The sequence below is a fragment of the Schistocerca gregaria genome, chromosome 5 (genome assembly GCF_023897955.1).
Source record: "Schistocerca gregaria isolate iqSchGreg1 chromosome 5, iqSchGreg1.2, whole genome shotgun sequence".
Taxonomy (NCBI): Eukaryota; Metazoa; Arthropoda; class Insecta; order Orthoptera; family Acrididae; genus Schistocerca; species Schistocerca gregaria.
This window is the reverse complement of record NC_064924.1, coordinates 390,558,935-390,577,566: the sequence shown is the minus strand read 5'-3', so window position 1 is coordinate 390,577,566 and position 18,632 is coordinate 390,558,935. Positions and strand designations below refer to the sequence as shown.

Sequence of the window (18,632 nt, the reverse complement as noted above, 5' to 3'; positions counted from 1 at the left end):
ACATGCCCTGACGTTTTTGACGTTGTTTCATATTGCCTCCACAAAGTCTTCTGTGTCCGTCACTTTCAAATGAAGGGCAGGACTGGTTCTAAGGAAGCAATGCACGTGACTCGACGTTTCCATGGACAGAGCTAGTAACAACTACAGTTCGTATTGTCCAACTCAGATATACAAGTTTTGTGTGCTACCGTCAAGAGCTGTAGTAGCAGTGTGCTTGTAGCTTCCGCAAGCACGCTGATGGATGGTCACATCTCTCCATTACTATTTACTGTTGTCTTGGTAGGTTGAGGAGGAGAGACTTGCGATGTGAAACGGTCTGCCAGCTCCCTACCTCCAACGAGAGCCTTGCCCTCCTCACCCTTATCTGTAGACCATTAAAAATCAAGCTCCTTCTCCTCCCTCCCTCCTCTGTTAACGGAGAAAATAATGGGCTCTGTGATTCTTGTTTTGTTCACCTTATAAGCATCAGCAACAGCACGGATCAGAATCAGAAGGAATGTAAGTTCAGTTAACCTGTGACAATACCATATTTAAACAAATAAACTTTTGCTACATATCAAATAAATGTTTACCCTTTATTACTAACGTGTTTCTGTGTCGCAGAGAGTGTTAAAAACGTGAGCATTTCTCTATCTGCAGAATTTTTAAATGCGTTATGGCATTTCCATAAGCTCTACAGAGAAGTATTCTAAAACAAATATGTAAATACGAGACATTTGAATGTTTAATAAATTCTGCTGTGCATTATTTAACGACAAATACGTTCTTGCTAAGTTGCAAGTCTACATTCTTCCTGCGTTACCTTTGGGTGTGACGTTACCGTAAGTGTCCATAAAGGAATTATAAATGACAGTGAAAAATCGATACATATCAATTTGCTAAATGCGCACTGTAAAAACAATAACTCTTACCACCAGTATAAAAGATGATGATGGTAAGTACCAAGCATACGTTGTTAGTGCGTGACGTCGCTATATCCGAGTATGTACACTGATGAGATACAGCTAAATTTTCAATCTAAGCAGTTACCGCCACAGGTATTTAAAAAATTGCATCATAACTGTTAAAACAATAATGTCAGTATAAGAATGATCATAGCAGACTTGCAAACAGTAAGTGCAATTCCGAAGTACGCACATGTAACCACCCTCCAAATGAGACTGAGCTGTGACTACAGAGCGCCAAATATTGTACACTGGTAACCAAGATTAAGGCAACAAACTGCCATTTCCCTATTCTATATCTCATTTACAATATGATCATACAGACTGTCAACAGACGTCTGTGGATCATGTTATGCATGGTAGATGGCATTCGAGCAATATAAATATGACGGCAGGGCATCTGTCAAACAGGATAATGCTTGACGGTTAGTCCATTGTCCACAATCGCTATGTACACAGTCACAGAGGGTAGAGCATGGCACGGAGAATACCTATGAGACCCTCCTTGGCGGAGGGCCTAGGAAGAACAGAAGTAGGGCAGTCATAAGCTGATGAGGCTAAATATGAATCGTTCTGTTAAAGTCAGGACAGTACCCCTTGGTACTGCACGGCAACTGGCGTCTGACTTCGCAGCATTCACTGGGAGCGTTGTATCGAGGCAAACGCTATACAGAAGGCTTCGGCAGAGTGGCCTTTCTTGACAGAGACCTGCTGTGTGTGTATCTCTGACGCGTCTTCACAGAAGGAAACGTCTCGAGTGGTGTCGTCAGCATGTTACCTGGTCGAAAAGTGAGCCAACGTTCGTTTCGCAGACGAGTTCCGATTTCGTCCAGAGGCTGATTCTCGATGGATTGGCATCTGGAGGTAACATGGAACACGATTTCTGGATCCAAAAATTATGAAAGGAAACCAGTAACGAAGAAGATCCCTAATTTTTGGATTATGCCGACCACTTGAATACTTCTTCTTGAAATTGTGGAGGTGCACTGGCAAGGCTTAACCGATGTCAGGTATCGTGACGAGGTCTTGGGGACCTCATGCGCGATTGTTGCTATGGGCTGTAGGCCCAGACTTCGTAATTATGGACCATAGTACTCGATTTCATAGAACACAGGTGGTTGATGTTCTCCTGGAGACGGAAATATTGCACGGATGGCGTGGTTTGGACGCTCTTCCGACTTCAGTCCCACTGAGCACATCTGGGATTCACTAAGGACATGGATTGCAACCACTAACCTCTCTTCTACACTTGCAAGCATCTCTGCATGAGAATTACTGCCTCAACATGAAATTGATGACATCATTCACAGCATGCCTCGCGTTGTCAGACCAGCACTGCTGCTGTAGGTGGTCACACCACATACTGAGCATATTAACCTGTTGTCGGAATGTGTGTGCAAATCTATTAAGTTAGGAAAAACGAAGAAAATTTTTTGTCTACCGTTACTCACATTGCAGTTGTTTACATTATGTGTTCTTTATATTGTTCCTACTTCACTATCGTCTGTTTGAAATGTTTTGTGGCAAAATAAGTCCAACGTTGAAATATTTCCGTTTGTTCCCTTTATTGGGCTCCTTTGCGGAGCCTACCGTTGTGCAACATTGAACCATTCGCATTCCCTTGCCGTGTCTCGGTAAACTGACAAGACAAAAGCAGTGATCACAAGCCATTGATAGTAGTGAATGAGACGCTTAAGCATCCTACGCACACGTGGGAGTTGGGGCGGGGTCACCACTCTTTTTCTCCTTGATTGGCCGAATTGCCCCTTCATACCCCTGCCAGATATACGATACAGACGCATTCGCAAGACTCCCACATCCCACACATAGCAGATGCAGACAGGAAGCAGCCTTGAAAATGCCAGCAGGCTGCATCTTATCGGAGCAGCTAGCGAACACAGTATACAGACATCCGAAATTATCTTACTTCTTGTCTCTCGGTCTTGTGCTTGTGTAACTCATCAGCTAGGACACTTGACATGAAAGGCAAAAGTCCCCAGTTCGTGTCTCAGTCCAGTACACAGTTTTAATCAGCCGGGAGAGGCTTCAGTAGCAATAATCATTTGAGTGCCCATCATGAACGAAGTTACACTGATACCAGTATCATAGGAAATACAAATAAATATTTAGATAATTTGACGTTCTAGAGAGTGCAAAGTTTGGTACATAGACCTTCCTCTCTGGCTCAATAAATGGCTGTAACCCAGCTAGTCGTCGAGTCGAACTGAGCTTGGATGAATAGGGATACGTCGTTTTGGTAGGTGGTGGTTTGCTATTCTCTCAGCAACCCTTAACCAGATGTCTTCAAGTGACGTTGGATCTGAAGAACTCAAAGTTCAGGGGAACTGTCGGCCATCCCTGTAAGGAAGTATGATAGGAGAGCACTACCAGTGTACGGTCTTGATCCGTCTGATTCAAAGATTACATCGTGGGGAGCTTGAAGACAGCAAACAGCCACCGGACTTGGCAAGTTCGAAATGTAACAGTTGATGTCCAAGTTATCGGTTATCTCAACCAGAGGTGATCGTGTTATGTACCCAGTGGCACCTAATACCATTAAGACAGGTGCTGGACTCTTATGGTGATCATGAATGCTATCTGGCATTGACGCTTCTTGGCGGCCCAAAAGCGAAATGGTATCACTCCTACACCCAAACTGATCATTGGCTGCTCCTCTGGGTGTGCGTAGCCCTGCAGTCGTTTCAAGGTACGTTTCAACAGTAATGCCCTACTGTCTGTTCAGACGTCGTCACACTGTCTCCATAGACACTCATCCTCCGACGAATAATCGCATTACCTCTCTCTTACTTCGTGACGTAGCTCTACGATCCCGTAGACCCGGAAGTCTGTACTTTCAGATGGTAGTTGCGCAGGGCTTCTGAGATCCTGTAAGGTGAGTATCCCTGAACCTGTCGACCTTCATTTCGCATGACAGTCGAGGGATCCGACCGACGCGAGCAGCAACACCGCAGAGCGACAAACTACATTCTCGACAGGCAGTGATCCTACCGCTGTCGAACTGACTCATTTGCTGGTAGCTGATCCTTCTTACATGATCTGTTACACAAACTTCTCACAAACGGAAAACAATCTAATGTGGCTTCTGAATGAGAAATCCGTATCCAAGCATACAGGGCAGTACATTTCAAGCAGCCTGACTTTTGATGTGTGCCGTTTTAGTGATGATATAGTTTTAATCGCCAGAAGCGTAGATCACTGCAAAATGATACATACGGGATATACAAGGTGATCAAAGAGTCAGTATAAATTTGAAAACTGTATAAATCACGGAATAATGTAGCTATTGATGTACAAATTGACACACATGCTTGGAATGACATAGGGTTTTATTAGAACCGAAAAAAAACAAAAGTTCAAAAACTGTCCGACAGGTGGCGCTTCATCTGATCAGAATAGCAATAATTAGCATAACAAAGTTAGACAAAGCATAGATGATGTTCTTTACAGGAAATGCTCAATGTGTCCACCATCATTCCTCAACAATAGCTGTAGTCGAGGAAAATGTTGTGAACAGCACTGCAAAGCATGTCCGGAGTTACGGTGAGGCATTGGCGTCGGAAGTTGTCTTTCTGCATCCCTAGAGATGTCGGTCGATCACGATACACTTGCGACTTTAGGTAACCCCAAAGCCAATAATCGCACGGACTGAGGTCTGGGGCCCTGGGAGGCCAAGCATGACGAAAGTGGTGGGAGAGCAGACGATCATCACCAAACGACGCGCGCAAGAGATCTTTCACGCGTCTAGCAATATGGGGTGGAGCGCCATCCTGCATAAACATCGTACGTTCCAGCAGGTGTTTATCAGCCAGCCTGGGGATGTTGCGATTCTGTAACATATCGGCGTACTTCTCACCCGTCACGGTAGCAGTTACAAAACTAAAATCACGCATTTCCTTGAAGTAAAAATGCCCGATAACGGTAAATGTGTGTAAATCCAACCCATAACGTGACTTCTTCGTCGTGCAGTGGAATTTCCACGACAATTCTACGATTTTCGGTAGCCAAATTCTGAAGTTGTGGGCGTTGGACAGACCCTGGGGGAGTGAATTGAGCTTCGTCGGTCCACAATACGTTACTCAACCAATCGTCATCTTCCGCCATCTTTTGAAATGCCCACACCGCAAATGCCCTCAGGTCACTAAATTGCCATGGAACAGTTCATGATGCCAATGGATTTTGTAGGGATAGCATCGGAGGGTCCGCCTCGGTGCCAAACAAACAGTAGTGTATGGACTGCCGGTGCGATGTCCGACTGCACGAGCGCTGACTTCCCTGTGCATAGACGAACCCTCTACAGTCTCCATTTCTTCCTGAACTATCTCAGCAGCATTACGCCTTGCGCTCGGTCGCCCACTACGGGGTCTATCGTCTAGACCACCCGTGACTTCGAACTTCGAAATCATTCTCCCCACAGCTGCATTTGTCAACGGACCTTTACCCGTCCGAATCTCCATCCTATGGCGATAGGATCGTAACGCTGAACTAGCACAAAAAAGTGCCTTTTCAGGTAACGTCAACATGCTGCGACTGCTGGCGCATCTGTTTCTCTCTCTCTCATTACATCTCCTTTTATACACGATTGTCCTGCGCAGTCACTGACGTTTTGCTGCCCAGCGCCATCTGTCGGACATGTTGCTAACTTTTTTTTCTAATACACCCCCGTGTCATTCCAAGCATTTGTGTCAATTTTTACCTCTCTATCTACATTATTCGGTGGTTTATTAACTTTTCAAATTTGTACTGAATTTTTGATCTCCCGGTATTTCTAACCGAGATTAATCATATCTCTCGTGTTCGCCACCACAGACTACGAGTGGGTGCTTACAGTTCTTAAAAAGGTATTAAGGTAAATAACCGTTACTAAAAGGTAAATAACCGTTACTAACATTTTGTATCTTCGTTCTTCGTGTGTGTATATATACAGCCCTGTGACGATCGAGAGCTCCGAATTGTAGAATGTAACGAAATTATGTCGCAGCGCGAGAAACAGCTTGCTTTACTCAAATTTATAATTCTAAGGTATAGTCCACACATGGAGCATCTTCTGCTTCAGCTTGACGATGCCAGACCACAAGTGAGGGCTGCGACATCTGCAACAATTCGACGCTTCAGTGTCATTGATCAGCTCCCAAGCAGTCCCGATTTAGCCCCAACCGATAATCATCTGTTTCCAAAAGCTAAAAAAAAAAAAAAACACCTTTGGGAACTTCACTTTGAGAGCGATGGAAGGGTGCGAGCAGAGGTAAGGTTGTTGTTCATCCAACAATGTCAAATATTCCACTACGATAGTATCAATAAACTTGTCTCTCTTTCCGAGAAATGTGCTCGTCTCTGAGGTTACTAACTTCTGAAATAAATACATAAATATGACGAACGAATATGTTGAATGTTCTTCTAATAATTTCCGGGTATGCAGCCGGATCCCGTATTAGAGATTATTAGAAGAACAAATGCGCCGGGAAAATTTCAGAAGTCACATGTTGAATGTTAATAACATTTGTCTTATTCTTAAAAACTTTAAGAAGTTTAACATAATAATTTCGGAGGCATTACTTTTCGGCACATCATCGTCCATCCACATAGCAGTAGCTGTCAACAGTGACATGTATCGATTTAAATCACCCAGTTATCAGTGGACTGTACTATTGTTCGGAAAAAGTGTTCACATCCGCTCCTGGAAATGCTAATTTAGAGTGTCCATAGTTTTCTCTATTATGTCCATCGAACGCTGATATTATTTCTGCTGAAAGGTCGAGGATTATTTCTTACTCCATTCTGGTCCAGTTAAACTCTGCGATATGTCGGTGTCAGCGATTCCGCGTGTCAAGGGCGTGTGTTATTTTACTACTCTCTTGACAACTGTAGAAACAAATACGCTGTATATCAACTCCAAATCCGCGTTTACCCGACTACTTGTGAAAATGTTAATGAAGCTTTGGAGATAAGAATAATCGTTCTCTTATGTCACAGGAAATCTTCCAAACTTTGTCTCGCATGTAGATACCGCTGTCCACTACACTCTTGGCGGAACAGACTAAGCATAACGGAAACTAAATTTAAATATACTCTGAGTTCTATTCGAATGTTCGTAAGTTTTCATATTTTCACCCAGACGAATATCTCCAAAGCTGATGAATGCAGCATCTTTTTCTCAAATGTTTAATTCCGTTCTGAAGTTATCTTTCACTAAATCGATGCTTTCCTGCACAGACTATCACCGGTAATAAGCAGTTTCTCCCCCAGCCCCTAGTCTTAACGGTTGTAGGCGCTTTAATCCGGAACCGCGCTGCTGCTACGGTCACAGGTTCGAAACCTGCCACGGGCATGTATGTATGTGATATCTTTAGGTTAGTTAGGTTTAAGTAGTTCTAAGTCTAGCGGACTGATGACCTCAGATGTGCTTTGAGCCATTTGAACCTAGTCTTCAAATCAGTTTACGTTTCCCGAAATTTTATTTGTTTTACTTCTGCGAAATAACTGGATATATCCCTGAATAATCTACTCCCATAACACTTTCTTCACGATATTCTCACTTTTTCTACGGCCGCAAATAGAATGAAGGTATCTTGTAATATTATCTTCGTTAATAATTAAAACAATCTTTTGAAAACTGTTTTTAAAATGCCTCTTTTGAGCGGAACATGTAAAATGTGAATATTCACTTAGGATAAGACCTTACAACAGTCATAAAATATACAAGTTCTCAGGAGGTGACTCTTTTCTGTAACCTTTGACTAGCGAAACAAGCCGAGCCACTTACAACATCAGATGCACGTCAGTCGTAAGTAACTCAGAATGAGTCAAAACACTTTCGTAGCTCCGCTATGTTAATTCAGACACTTCTGTTGACCAAAGATTTATTTAGGTTCAGAGCAATCCTTTTCATCGACATGTTCAATTCGTTAAATGTAGTCGGTTTCCGAGGAAGTTGCTTTTTCTTTCCATATCGTCTGTGGTTTACTTTACAACATACACAGCCAATGTAGTCAACATTATATAGTGTAACATTGTCATATTTCCTGCATTACTGGCTTGCATTTTTAAATGTTTAATTTCAATGTCTAGTTTTGTTTTTGTTACCGGTTCTTCTGAAATCCCAATAATTCTGGACAGAACTACAGTCACTAGTGGACATACACCTTTGGATTTGTGTTTGCATTCGTGTGTGAAATAATAGAAAATGGCGAGCGATCCCTCTTTGGTAAGGATATAAGGCAAATAAATCAGAATATACAGCACAATATAGCAATCACGTAAAAGACTGATAACGTTATTTGCTTTACAACGGACAACGATTTCATAACTCAGTCGAGAGGAGTATGAAACAAAATAAGAAGAAAACAACCTGGATAAATCTGATATTAGAATATCTCCCGGAAAATGAATTTTGTGCCCCATCGTTAAATGGATGTCACAGATATTAGAAGGTAGTTTTAGGGGACCCTTTCGCTGCCCTTCTTGCAGTCGAATGTGACCTGTGCTTTCTTCTTTTTCGGAGTTGCTTCTTCTAAAGATCTGCGTTAAAAGATGTTTCTGATGTTTTTCTCCTATTATTTGCAAACGCTGCAAACGATAAGCATGCGGAGTTGGTAAAACAAACATTTTAAGCGAATTTCAATGCTATCATTTTGTGTCATAGTATTTCCTTGCGATTCATTCCCACTGAACCCACCCCTTTCTTTGTGATATTTATTCAACTGACATGATACGTATATTTCTTCAGAATTTCTGTATGACGGACAGTCATAGTATGTGTTTACCCTTCTTTGTAATGGGACACCCTTTTTTACTGCAAGTCTCAAACGAATAAATGTGGGACATGGAGCAGAAAACTGTGCAGAACCTTAGAGGATCGACGTACCATCTGGGACTCGTTACCGATAGACGATTTTATGTTATACGTTTATCAAAGACGGAAGAAACTGCGTGAAAACTTAATTCGTAAAACAGTGGCATTCCAGGACAGAGAATTGCAAGACGCAGCTTTAAAAATGAATTACTTGCTTAAGCTGTGGAAGAAATGGAGACCTCACGTGGTATTCATTTCATAACAATGGGTAACCCTATCTTTTCCATTCAATATTGAAACAGACATCGATGACGCAAAAATTTAAATGCATGTGGAAAGAAAACTGGATTCCTGGAAATGGATGGCGGAATCTAAATGGAAACAGACTTGCAGCGCACTGCTGCGTAAACATGTCAGCTCTTTCGGCGTCGAACGACGAAAATGCACTGAACTGCAAGAGGTGCCTCTACAACTGCATGGCTTTATTAGTTCATTTCCAGTCTCGGGCGGAATGAGTTTTCATCCGGAAAGCGTCAGACGTTCATTAACTGAAAAATATAGCAACGCTTTCGTGACACCTGAACTCTAGGAATCGAATGCCGCTGCGGCGTACTGTACGGTGGCTACAAATATCTACATAGGAACTAGGAACCTAATGCAACGTTTCGTCATTATTTCCGTAATGAAGTCATACTTCCTTTTATTGCACAATAACGTAGAGCAGTGTAAAATTAGATAATTTAGGTTTTCCTGGAAGGTAAGTTCTGGAACCAGTAGTGTTGTGACTGTAAAGTTATGTGTCAGAGTTAAAGACGTTACATTAGTTAATGTTTTTTGACCGACTGCGATCATCGTATAGACCGGAAACTTGCTCTTGAGAAACTTTCTGATACCAGTCGCGACTTCCTAGATTACACTAGATGTTCCAGTAAATACGAGGGATATCCACAAAGTAAATTACGTTTTGGAATTAAAAATATATAAGGTATTGGAAATTTTTTTATTATATACAGATGAAAGCCACATTTAAATACTACTTTTCTTCATAGTTACCATTTAAATTAAGGCACTTATCGTACCGATGGACGAGCTTGGAAATTCCTTCGTCGTAAAATTCGGCCGCCTGTGCCTTCAACCACGTGGCGACTGTCTTTTGGGACAGAAAGGGTGTGATTTTTGTGGTTTTCCTGGAAAGAAGCACTACAATAAACTCTCAATTCCCAAACTCTGCACAACCTCAGAAGAGCAATACAAAACATGCGCAGGGGAAAGTTGGACTCAAAGATCTTGCTGATTCACGACAACGCCCGGGCCCACACGGCAAATGTCACTCGTGAAGTTTCGAATCTTTTAAGTGGGAGTTGTTTCCTCATCCACCGTACAGTCCCGACCTGGCACCGAGCGACTTCCACTTATTCCCAGCAATGAAGAAGTGGTTGGCTATGCAGCGTTTTGATGACGACGCACAGCTTCAAGAAGAGGTAGCCACGTAGTTGAAGGCGCAGGCCGCCGAATTTTACGATGAAGGAATTTCCAAGCTCGTCCATTGCTACGATATGTGCCTTAATTTAAATGGCAACTATGTAGAAAAGTAGTATTTAAGTGTGGCTTTCATATGTATATAATTAAAAAATTTCCAACACTTTATATACTTTATTTATTTTTAATTCCAAAACGTAATGTACCTTTGTGGATAGCCCTCGCATAGTAAATATTTAGTAGATGGTTGTATAGACTATTTCCAATTAAAAATCCATAAATTATGCGTCCAGTCTTTTGGTTACAGTAATACAGCCATTAGAATGTAACCCAAACAAATACTTCAACAAAGTGTTAAGTAAATGCAAATCGTTAAGTTGAAAGTTGACCCATGTAAATTCCTCCGACGTCAACATACTTTCGAAATATTTTGACGACACCAAGTCGATAGAATACTTTATTTTGTAGTTTCTTAACTGAGTCTGAGTTTTTTTTTTTTTATGGAGGAAGCATTTTACTGGCTGACAGCTCATTTCAGACATTCCCAACAGGCAGATTTCTAAAGGGATAACGTCCGAAGCCTTTGGTGACCAAGGATCGTTACCATTTCTGCCTATCCGTTTTCCGAGAATGTTAGTCTTATATGGTCACCTAAGCCGGCCGCGGTGGTCTCGCGGTTCTAGGCGCGCAGTCCGGAACCGTGCGACTGCGATGGTCGCAGGTTCGAATCCTGCCTCGGGCATGGATGTGTGTGATGTCCTTAGGTTAGTTAGGTTTAAGTAGTTCTAAGTTCTAGGGGACTAATGACCACAGCAGTTGAGTCCCATAGTGCTCAGATCCATTTGAACCATATGGTCACCTGACAACTAAACTGTGCAAAGGCACCGTCATTATCGAAGAACACGCCCATCGTTGGAGCCAAAATAACTCTTATATTAATACTGGAAGCATTTTTTTCAAGAAAGCCTTCATAGAAGGCCCTGTAAGACGATACGACAATACAACAGACCCGATCCGATAAACTGATACTCGTACCATATCACGCATTTACAGATAAGTGATCTTGAAAATGTGTGTGTTTTCGTCGGAGCACTACAGTGGTTTACATTGTTTCATTGACAACATCATGACTGAAAATGGCTTCCTAAGTGGTCCGGCCGAGGTTCGAGTCCTCCCGGGGCAACGGGTGTGTGTGTGTGTATGTGTGTGTGTGTGTGTGTGTGTGTGTGTTTGCCCTTAGGATAATTTAGGTTAAGGAGTCTGTAAGGTTAGGGACATGACCTTAGCAGTAAAGTACCATAAGAATTCACACACATTTGAACATTTTTTTTGCTTTCTAAGTAAACAATGCTAGTGGAAATACTATCTCATTTGCAGTTAGCCAAAGGTCAAATTCCAGTCTTCTACTTTCATCTCCTTCCAGAAGGTGTTGAATCTGTTGTAAATGGTCAGACTAGCGCCCATGCATGAGTAATGTCTGCCATCCTCTACACGCATACCTACACACATATCCTGAAAACAACATTCATGTGCATTGCAGAGGGCATTTCTCATTGTACCACTCATTAGGACTTTATTACACTCACATACGGAAGGTGGGAGTAATGATTACCTAATCGCTTTCTGCTGTAGTCAGTCTAATCGTGTCCTCGAGATCCTTATGGTGGCGATATTTCCAAGTTTGCAGCTAGTATACCGCTAGATTCATTGTTTGAAGTTTATCTAGAAACTTCCCACATACACTTCCACCGGACAGGTTGCTCTTATCTTCTTGAGGCTGCCAGTACAGTTCTTTCAGGAGCTCCGTCGCGCTCTCCCAATGGTCAAGCAAACATGTCACCCTTAGTGGTGCCTTTCTTTTTAAACATGTTAAACGTATTCGGAGCAAGTCGCACATATTTGAGCAATATTCTAGTATGGATTGCAGAAGTGATTTGTATGCATTCTTCTTTGTAGACAGACTCCATTTACCTACAATTCCGCCAGTGAACCGCAGTCTACCACCTATGGCTGGACGTATGCGATCGTTCCAATTCACGTCCCTACAAATTTACATTCAGTTATTTGTACGAGCTGACTTTATCCATCTGTGTCTCATTGACACTGTAGGACACTACGTTCTTTTGCTTTTTTGAAGTGCGAAATTTTACATTTCCGAGTATTTAAAGCAAGTTCGGCATTATTTCCTCCAATTATAAATCTTATCAACATCGAACTGAATATTTATGAAGTTTTTATTTTCCATACAGGACTTCATTACAGATAACAGAGTCATCTGCAAAAAGTCTGGGATTACCATTACCAATTTTGGGAAAGACAGTGTTATACAAACACTTACCTGGGGCACAGCTTGGTAACACAAGAATTCTGTGGGCTACCGAACTTTTTTCCTTGCTATTTTGCTTACAGTAAATAACATTTCAAGATTTTGCAACAAAAAAAAACAATATTCAAATGTGTGTGAAATCTTATGGGACTTAACTGCTAAGGTCATCAGTCCGTGTGCTTACACACTGAATAACCTAAATTATCCTAAAGACAAACACACACACCCATGCTCGAGGGAGGACTCGAACCTCCACCGGGACCTGCCGCACAGTCCATGACCGCAGCGCCTTTGTCCGCTCGGCTAATCCTGCTTGGCAAGAATTTGGAAAACAACAAGTATCGCAAGCATTCCAGTTTACTAAAATGTAGTTTGAACGACAGTGCTTAACAAAGCAACATTTTCTAGAAGATCATGGGTAATTAGTTTTCAATTTTACACAACTGCAATCAGTCAGATATCTACGTTAAAGCCTTGGGACAGTAATAGTAATAATTACACAAAGTGGTTAGGAGTTATTTTTAATGGATAGCAATAAAGGTTGCATTTACAAGAAACCAATGAGTTAGGAAAGAAACATCACAAAATTTGCCATTCTGTTACTATTTGAATTTGCACTTTGGAAATTACTTGTCTGTAACTAACAGATAAGTGATTATTGAATGACGCTATTTCATTACAATAAATTGTAAGCTCCGCGTGGGGTAGCCGCTCGGTCTAGGGCGTCTTTCCACCGTCCGGGTGGCTTCCTCCGTCGGAGGTTCGAGTCTTCCCTCGGGCATGGGTGTGTGCGTTATCCTTAGCGTAAGTTAGTTTAAGTTAAGTCGTGTATAGGCATTGACACCGATGACCTCGGCAGTTTTGTCCCTTAAGAATTCTCACACATCTAAGCATTTGAAATTGTAAGCTAAACCTCAGCATTATATAATGGATAAACATTACAAACTTTGGCTGGCTCTGAGCACTATGGGACTCAACTGCTGTGGTCATTAGTCCCCTAGTACTTAGAACTACTTAAACCTAACTAACCTAAGGACATGACACACATCGATGCCCGGGGCAGGATTCGAAGCTGCGACCGTAGCAGTCACACGGTTCCGGACTGCGCGCCTAGAACCGCGAGATTACAAACTTTATGAGTATATTTAAAGAGAGTAACCGTCACGGTGAGTGATGCCACAAATACAGAGTGTTTCAAAATGAATATACGGACTTTAAGGCTTTGAAGCACACATTACATTCACCTTACAATTATATACAATACACCAAATGAAAGAGAAACACAAATAGTTTTTCGTACATTTATTCATTGTGATTAATGATCACACATCGAGTCGATAGGCGGGTTGTTCCAAAACCTTAATCAATGTGTCAGTAGTAACTATTGCAATAACACTGTTTCTAAAGTCGGATAGATCAGCTGGTATCGGAAGCACATACACATGATCGCGTCAGATCGTGTGTGAACGTGGTCATACATAAAATGCTGTGTCAACCGGCCCCTTGCGCCAAATCCACCGGTCGGATACAACGTCGTGTAACCAGTGGCCGAGAGTTTCTAGGCGCATCAGTCTGGAACCGCGCGACCGCTACGGTTGCAGGTTCGAATCCTGCCTCGGGCATGGATGTGTGTGGTGTCCTTTGGTTAGTTAGGTTTAAGTAGTTTTACGTTCTAGGGGACTGGTGACGTTAGCTGTTAAGTCACATAGTGCTCAGAACCATTTGAATCATTTAACCAGTCGAGTACTGAGTTATGCCAGTGAGGCGACGCACCGTCTTGTTCCCAAATAAAGATGTGTTGTTCAGTGTCTGAGACACGTGCCATAGCTGTATCACATCGAGACAAGAAACATCAGTTAGAGTTGATTCACCGAAAAAGAAAATCCCATAAACTTTCCGCGGGGATATTTCTTGGGGCTAAGCGTGAAAGACGCACTCGTTCAACAAGCTTTTCAGTCACTTTTTGTCATTCCATACTCTTCCCATTGCGCATAGGTACACAAACCAAGCTGAGTTTCTCTTTCATTTGTTTTATTTATTTTATTTATTTATTTATGCACTTATTTTACCTGGCAAGATTAGGGCCTTCAGGCCCTCTCTTACACCTAACCAGGCATACTCAGATTGAACGACTTACAGTTTCTACAGAACATTAAGGACATATAACGTATTATACAGTATTGATGTTAAAGAAAAAAATAGAGATAATAACAGTAGTACAATGATAATTATAAATATCAAAAAATAATTATAGCAATCAAGAATAATAATAATAATAATAATAATAATAATAGTAATGATTATGTATATGAAAGTAAACATACTTTTCTTCTTGAATGTCAGTCCTATTGTTAGTTGGGAATTTTCTCGTTATGTTCTTGCAGCTTGTGAGTTATTCTCATCGAGCAGAGACATAAGACGATAGAATGGGGTGAAAGAGATATTATTGAGGTAGATAGGTCATTTGTTGTATTATTTACAATTGCAAGTAAAATGTAATAAATGCTACAACGCCTTAAAAGCGGAATGTTCATTTTGAAGCACCCCGTATCTGCATGTACATAAATGTTTACTAGTGGCAAGAATTTGATGTTCTTTGACTATTAATAACTGTTTATGGTAAGCTGCTACCTAATTGTAAGATATTTGTTCACTGAGACATAATCATTCGAAAATACACTGAAACAATATTTACCAGTTTTATGCTGTTTTCGCCTTGCAGCAAAACCAAGTGTTCTTTCGTAGGATCTTACCATTAACAGACAATGATTATAATGACATTTATTATGCTCTTCCTGATTTAATTAGCTAAACTTATAACATTTTCGAAATTGAACTAACTACTGTAAGTCCATCCAGGCAAATATTACATTCATTCCACCTTAACCGTGTTTTTACTTCTTATGGTCAATGTTGCGCAAGTAAAGAGCACTGGCGATTTGGTTGTAAGTCGAACTATATTTCAAGGATTTCGTTCTCTATATGGAGTAGAAGGCTTTCTCGCTCAACAGGGAACATTACGTACGCGGTCCCTGTACTGTAAGTCCTAATCGGCCGGAAGTGTAGTAGGTGGTTATATGTGTCTCCTGGAGGGCAGTTACACTTATTACTACAGCCCCGAGCTTTGCAAAATTCTAAAATCATACTAACAGTGGTTAGGAATTTTCAATGCGGTTACGACACTGCAAGCGGAACAGTCAATACAAAGCTACGATCTGAGTGCTGATATTGTAAGGTGTCAGGCAAATCCAACACCTTCCATGAAAACCCTGACATGATAAGCAAATCCAGTAGTATGTCACATAGCTCCGAATAAATCGTGACATTAAATTAACGAAAGTAATACGAGTAACGAGTGAGCAAATGGAATACCACGGACTAACACAAGAATGCCTAAATGCATGTCGTACCTTCCCACCGTGAGGCAGACGCAGTTCCGAGGGGAGAAACGAGAACAGTAGACGAGAGCAGAACCGTGTTAAGCTAGAAGGCCCTACGATAAGGGACGGATTGGACACCCACGTCCGGCAGCCTACCTCTAAGACTACCACCCACACTTTTTAGCGTGAGACTTTTTTGCGTCTCTGTTACGTCAAGGACCACCCCCCATCCCATGTTAAAAGGTAGAGCCCTCCAGAAAAACAGTATAGATCTTACGATAACACAAAAAGGGCCACTACCACCCGCAAGTTTTAGCGTGAGATTTTTCGAGTCTCAGGTACTTCAAGGACCACCCCCCAGCCCATGTTAAAAGATAGAGCCCTCCAGAAGAACAGTATAGATCTTACGATAACGCTAAAAGGACCACACCAGCTGCAGGTTTTAGAGTGAGACTTTTTAGCGTCTCTATAACGTTGCAAACTTAAAACATTGCCCCACCACGAAAAGTATAACGTTTCTCATTGGATAGACAGAATTTTGTAGGCGGAGCTTTAGGTTAACATTGAGACCCTGATTGGTCAGATGAAAACATAGCCAGATAGTTTTTTTTAACCTAAATTCGGTAAATTGTAGCAAGGAGAAGTTAGAGGAGAATTAGTTCCGAGACGGCGAGCTGGATGGCTGGTGCGCCGGCCGCTGTTGCCCTGACGCTGCCTAAACACCGACAAGGTAATGAACGCACGCGATGCCGCATTTTTGAGCGCATAAAGCTTCACTCAGAACTGCAGAAGACTCATCTGTTACGCCATCTTTCTGCGTAATACTAGTGTCGATCGTTAATTAAAACTCATGGTGTTCACATTTGCCACTTGAAGAACAGATCTGAAACGCGATGATTTTTCTTTTATATAGTTATTGAGAAGCCACATCAGCCACTGTAACTTACGATAAGTTAAATAAGTAATTAAAGATAATTGAGGGTCACTGTAGACCATTTTGATAGTTTTCTCTTTTGTGAAACTTAAATTAAACCTAGATTATAGATGTGATATGGCGTAGGTCATCCTTCGATCGATTGTAGAACTTGGAAAACCATTCAGGGAATATTCGTTCACATTTTTGTTGAACGCAGTTGGTTTTTACCATCCTGTATTAAAACATTTCCTTTTATCAATAGTTCAATTTATAAACGATGTTTTGTGAGTAGAATAAAACTTCCAATTGTAAACTTAACTGCTTTTTCGACGTTATTTTACCAGCTAACTAAAAATAGGAAAGCCTTGAACCCTTTCCAATGAATTTAGTTAGAATTAAGATTCTTTTACAGGGAGTGCAGTGGAGCTGACGCTGAGATCATTTAGTATTTGGTTATATCATTGCTAGTCTCACTGAATTCTTCTGAATTCTACATGTCATGTGTGGTCTGGCGTCTCCTTACCAGCAACAGGTCCCAGGTTCAAACTAGTTAACTCCATAAAAAAACACGCTCAGAGCGTCGTTGCGCGAAAGTGGTAGGGAGACACGATATAGAACAAACAGACACCACCATGAATGTTAGAATATGTTTCACAATATGTCAGATATCAACGGTAAAACGAATGACGTAACAGGAAAGCAGAAAATCATGCACTATAATCAGAAGGATTATGTAGGAAGTGACACTGGGAACGAAGGTCGCGTGGACGAAAGTGAAATGAAAGTAAAACCAATAACGGAACAGGAGGGTATTTTGAGCGTAGTCGGGAGAGCGCTGTAATGCAAGTCATTCGTTAGATGGGTAATGAAACAACAAAAATTGTGGGTGGTACAATAGGAACTGTAAGTAGCAAAGTAGATTCTTTTTGTCAGGTGTTGGATAGGAAAATTAGTAAAATAGGTTCTTCTAATCAAACACTACACAAGAAAATAGCTGATTTGGGTAAGTCGATTAACAATAAGTTAGAAAATGAAATAAACTCTTTGAACGAATCAATACGCTAAGATTGAGATATCTAAATTTATGGCCAAATAAAGGCTTTAATAGATCAAATGAATAATAAACATGCAGAACCAGACAATAAAAATATTAAAGACGTGAATAAATTGTAAAACATTTACTAACGAAATGAAAAATATGAAGGGAAGCATGGAACAACAGCTGGGTTGTTTTGCAGAGGGAGTTAGGCTTAAGTAGTTCTAAGTTCTAGGGGACTGCTGACCTCAGATGTTAATGCCCATAGTGCTCAGAGCCATTTTTTTTTGCAAAGGATAAATGTCAACGATTGAAACAAAACCACGAAGAATAAAAGAGATTTTTCAGTGACGATACTAAGACGAATATAGATCGTTAAGTAGAAATTTTCCGTTCTGATATCAAGCAGTTTGTGGATTCTTTGCACTAACAAATCAAAGACGTTAGAAAAGAAACAGTAACTGTAAATAACGAGCAGATATATAAGGTGGTTCAGACGTTAGGGACTACTGTCGATGAGAAACAAATTAAAATGAAGTACAACAATATGGGAAGTTTAAGGAAGAAACAGTTGAAATTGACAAGAGTGTAAATGTTCTGGAGAGCACGAGAAACCTTACTGAATCTTACTTTGTCGGAGAAATATCTAATGAAATAGATATATTTGACTACAAGGTGGATAATTTTAAGTTACTGATTCCGAAAGAATTACCAGAAATGAAATGATCGTACGGCATTGTT

The 18,632-nt window shown here is 41.1% G+C and overlaps 1 protein-coding gene across 1 annotated transcript in view; it reads right to left on the bottom strand.

Moving 5' to 3' along the window:
• The window catches only part of LOC126272493 (sex peptide receptor), a 3,488,090-nt gene that overhangs the window by 1,934,766 nt on the left and 1,534,692 nt on the right, over nt 1–18,632 (bottom strand). The gene's annotated exons all lie outside the window — the stretch shown is intronic.